The sequence below is a fragment of the Lathyrus oleraceus genome, chromosome 5, assembly GCF_024323335.1.
Source record: "Lathyrus oleraceus cultivar Zhongwan6 chromosome 5, CAAS_Psat_ZW6_1.0, whole genome shotgun sequence".
Taxonomy (NCBI): Eukaryota; Viridiplantae; Streptophyta; class Magnoliopsida; order Fabales; family Fabaceae; genus Lathyrus; species Lathyrus oleraceus.
In genome coordinates, this window is record NC_066583.1 from 42115656 (window position 1) to 42120258 (window position 4603).

Consider the following 4603-nt stretch of genomic DNA (forward strand, 5'->3'; position numbering starts at 1 on the left):
TTTAGTGTACCATATTCTATGTCGAAATTGCATCGACTTATCTGCATGAATGGTCGACCCAGAATGATAGGTGTCTATTCATCTTCAGGTGTGTCCATGATCACAAAATCAACAGGAAAGCTAAATTCCTCTATTGTCACTAGTACGTCTTCTGTTATCCCATAAGCATTCTTTCTGGGGTGATCTGCAAATTTCAGATTGTTCATGTATCACTGACTTTTCCAATACCAAGCCTTTGATAGATTGATAATGACATCAGAGTCATACTAGCTCCTGAATCAATAAGTACCTTCTTGAAAGTTCTGTCTTTTATAGTGCATGGGACTGTGACAGATCCATGATCGTTTTACTTGATTGGGATTCTCCTACTCGGTGATATAGCACTACATTTTTCATTAACGGTTACCGACCCATCTCCTATTGGTCTCTTTCTAGAGATTACCTCTTTCATGAATTTTTGGTACATGGGCATTTGCTCAAGTGCTTCAAAGAAAGGCATATTGACCTCTAACTTTTTGAACATTATGATGAATTTCTCAAAGTCTTTCTCTTTTGGATCCTTCTTTGTCACTCTCTGAGGGTAAGGTAGCTTAATCACTAGTTTAGCCTTTTTTTATTTTTCTCTTCGGTTGGCTTTACTGATGGTATAACTTCTTCTTCTTCTTCTTCTTTATTTTCCCTCACTTCCAGATATACCTCTATGACATGGTCATCCTTTGTCGCCTTCTCTTCTTCATCTTTAGCAACTTTTTGACTTCTTATTATGATAGCATTAACATTCTCATGATGTCTTAGATTTTGTACTGTTGCACTCAGAAGGGTGCCTTGAGCTTGATTTGTGAGTTATTGTGCTATCTGACCCATCTGAACTTTAAGATTTTTGATAGAAGTAGTAGTAATCCTCTGATTATTTCTTATTTCTTCTTGGAACTAGGAACTTTGAGTTGCCATCTTTTCAATGGCAAGTTCCCAATCGGCCTTCTTGGATGCTTGTTGTTGATACTGTTGTTATTGTGGTGGATATTGTTGTTGTTGTTGTTGATATTATTGTGGTTGGTTCTGATATTGAATGGGACCCTACTTTTGAACATTCCCTTGCTGATCTTTCCAGGAGAAATTTGGATGATACTTCTAGCCTAGATTATAAGTGTTAGAATAAGGGTTGTTCTGCTTCAGAAATTTGTTTTTTTTTCAATTTTTTGCACGGTTGCAACACACTGTATAGAAAAATGGGGTCCCCCACAGATCTCACAATTAACAGCTTGAACAGGTTGAACTTGGGCTACTTGTTGAGTACCTATATTCATAGCCTTAAGTCTTCTCTCAACTTCAGCAGCAACTTGGTCTTCCATCTTCACAACCTGATTGGCAAGTTTCAAATCAATCACACCCTTTGGTTTACTCACACTTCGGTCATATAACTCCAAATGTTCGTTTGCAGCAATGACGTCTATGATCTTCTTGATACCAGTGCTGTTATAAAATTGGATGAGCCACCAATAGCTATATCAATAAGTTGTTTGGTCTTCATTCTGAGACCATTTACAAACATTTGCAACTATTTAGTCTGATCCAGATTATGAGTAGGACATGCAACCACTAACCTTTTGAATCTCTTGTAAGCATCACCCAGTGATTCCCCTTCCTTCTGTTTAAAATTCACATTATCATATCTTTTTTGAATATAAACAGAAGCAGGAAAATACTCATTCAGAAAAGTTGTTTCCATTTGTTCCCATGTAGTAATACTTCCAGCTGATAATGAGTAAAACCATTCTTCGGCGTCTTCAGCTAGAGTGAACGAGAACATTCTCAATTTTTTTGCTTCTTCAGTGTGACCCTCAATATTCAAAGTAGTGCTCATAGTAAGAAACCTTTGCAAATGTATATTTGCATCTTCATTTATTTTCCCTATAAAAGGCCTCTTCTCAAGCTGACGGATAGTTGTTTGGTGCAACTGAAAATTTGGAACATTCATTGGTTAATTCACTATAGTCAAACGTCCAAATGGGGCATTTGCTCCTCCATAATCCCCAATAAGTCTTTCTTGTTGTTCAACCATAATTGGATCTTCTCTATCTCTCTCTCTCTCTCTCCCTCTCTCTCTCTCTCTCTCTATCGAATTTTGTATCTGAGTACTCATAAATTTTTGCTTCAGAGGCGGACAACCTTGCTTTCCTAGCTTGTCGGTGCCTGGCGTGCAGAGTTCTTTCTGGTTCTGCATCAAAAGTAAAATCAACTGAGGGCTTTCCTTGCATACAAGGATTAGACAAAGATTAGTAATAACCAAAAATAGCCACAAAAATAAAGGTAAAAATAAAAACTGAAAATAGAAATTTTAGTTGTAGAGCAATAAAATTTTAATTGAAATATATCTGTGAACTCTATTATCTTTGGCAGTCCCCGACAACGGCGCCAAAAACTTGATCGATAAATTAGCAAGTGTAATAATCTGCCAATGTAGTAATAAAAAGGGGGAATCCCTAGTATTGATCTCAAGGACTGCTTGACGATACAAAGTTCTAGATTAATTTCAACTAAACAAAAGTTTGGGGGTTTTGAGATAATTTGGTAAAATTATGAAAGCAATTGCAAATAAAATAAATAAAGTACGCGAACTGTTAAAACAAATATGAGTAGTATATGCTAGAGACGGTGTATGATTTGATTCAGTAACAACTCTGAATTAACACTGCAACAACTTATTTTAACTAATTAATTATCGGTTCTTTAGTGTGTTTACTCCTAAGTCCTTAGTGAGAAAACCTTTAATCATACATCCTAATGCCTATGTCTATTGAGAATCACAAATAAAATTAAGCATTCAATTATCAAGAATATTCTGATTTCTATAGGGTATCCCTAGTCCTAGGTGATATCTACTACAAAATAATCTCAAGCAAGGCATTAATAATGGCGTTCCAGCCTAATCGTTAACCGTAATCCAAACTCGTTTGTCCAACAGAGCAACCATTAAGAACAACAAGAGAATAAATTAATTATGGAAAATAACATTGTTATTGCAAATATAAAATCACAGTAATTCCAGATTCAAATAAGGGACACCCCATATCATTGGGGGGTTTAGCTACTCATAATATTCAATGAGAACAAAATACAAATTTTAGACATTACGGGTACTAAGATGAAATTGAATCTTTAATCTCTTTCGTTCATGAAAATCCGCCTTTCACCCAAGCCTCTGCGTTCTCCAATCTTTCTCTCTGTAATTTTTGTTGTCCAAGAAGAAGTCCATCTAAGGTGATAGTTGCCATACCCTAAAATTCCCCCCCCCCCTTTTCACCTTTCCATTCGACCCTTAAGTTGAGAAACATTTGCATACCATGTTTCATTCATGTGCATCAATCATTCATTCCTAATTGGTGTCTGATCATCTTGGATTCAAAATTCTTGGTTTGCATATCTAGGGCTTGTATGTGGATAAAATCCTAAAGGTATGACTTGGGTATTCATCTAAACATAGAGAATTTGAAACCCTAATGGATTGATCTTTAGGACATGAATTCAATAAGGTTCTGTCATGGTGCTCCTCAACGGTCTCAAACCCTAATTTCTTGATGATTTGATTGTAAGGATTTGTGGATGTTCTTTGGGCTTTATCTGGACTTCTAAACCCTAGTTGGTGTCTCATATATTGAAGACTTGATTGGGAAACATCCTAATCCATCCAAAATCCTTGATTTAATGGTATGTGCTATTGAAACTCTAATCCCAGATGTTTGAAGTTATGTGCTAGAAGAGGTTGACTTGGGATCATAGTGTTGGTGTAAGCCCTAGAGGCTAATACTTTTGGTACTTGTATTGAATTATTTATTAATAATAAAAGGATTTTTCTTTATTATGTTTGTTTAATAAAGTCCCTAGAATAGCTAGTCCGTTTAATGTATCAAGTGTGACTTAATCATGAGATCACATTAAACATAAGGACATTATTCTTGAAGTATCCGTAGTCGAGATTTATTGTGAAGTGGGATAACATTAAAGCATTAAGACTATTATATATATAGATTGATGATCACATCTCATGGATCATGGATAAGGAGTTATCAAGTCTTAAACATAGGTATGAATATTGAGAGTAATATTTATACTGGATTGACCCGCTATGAGAATACTATATAGAATGTTATGCAAAGTGTCATAAGTTATTCTCATGGTGATAATGGTGTATACCACCCTTCGACCTGAAACCACTATGGACCCTAGATGTAGAGTCGAGTGCCTTATTGCTGATCAAACATTATCCGTAACTGGATGACCATAAAGACAGTTGATGTGTACTCCACGAAGCATGCTAAGGGACATGAGTGACCTAGATGTAATTTGCCCATCCTGCGTAACAGGATAAATGTCTATGGGCCCAATATTGAACTGGACAAGGATGACACGATCTATGCCTTGCGTTCAATATAGACATAAGGGAAAAGGGGTAATTGTACACATAAGTATTATCACAAAAGGATTTGTCAGATCACATGACATTTTTGTGTCTTGGGTAGCAGTGATGTGTTGCTAGATACCGCTCATTGTTTATTATGTTAAATACGTGATTTAATATAATTGCCAATGCACTTAAGTGAAT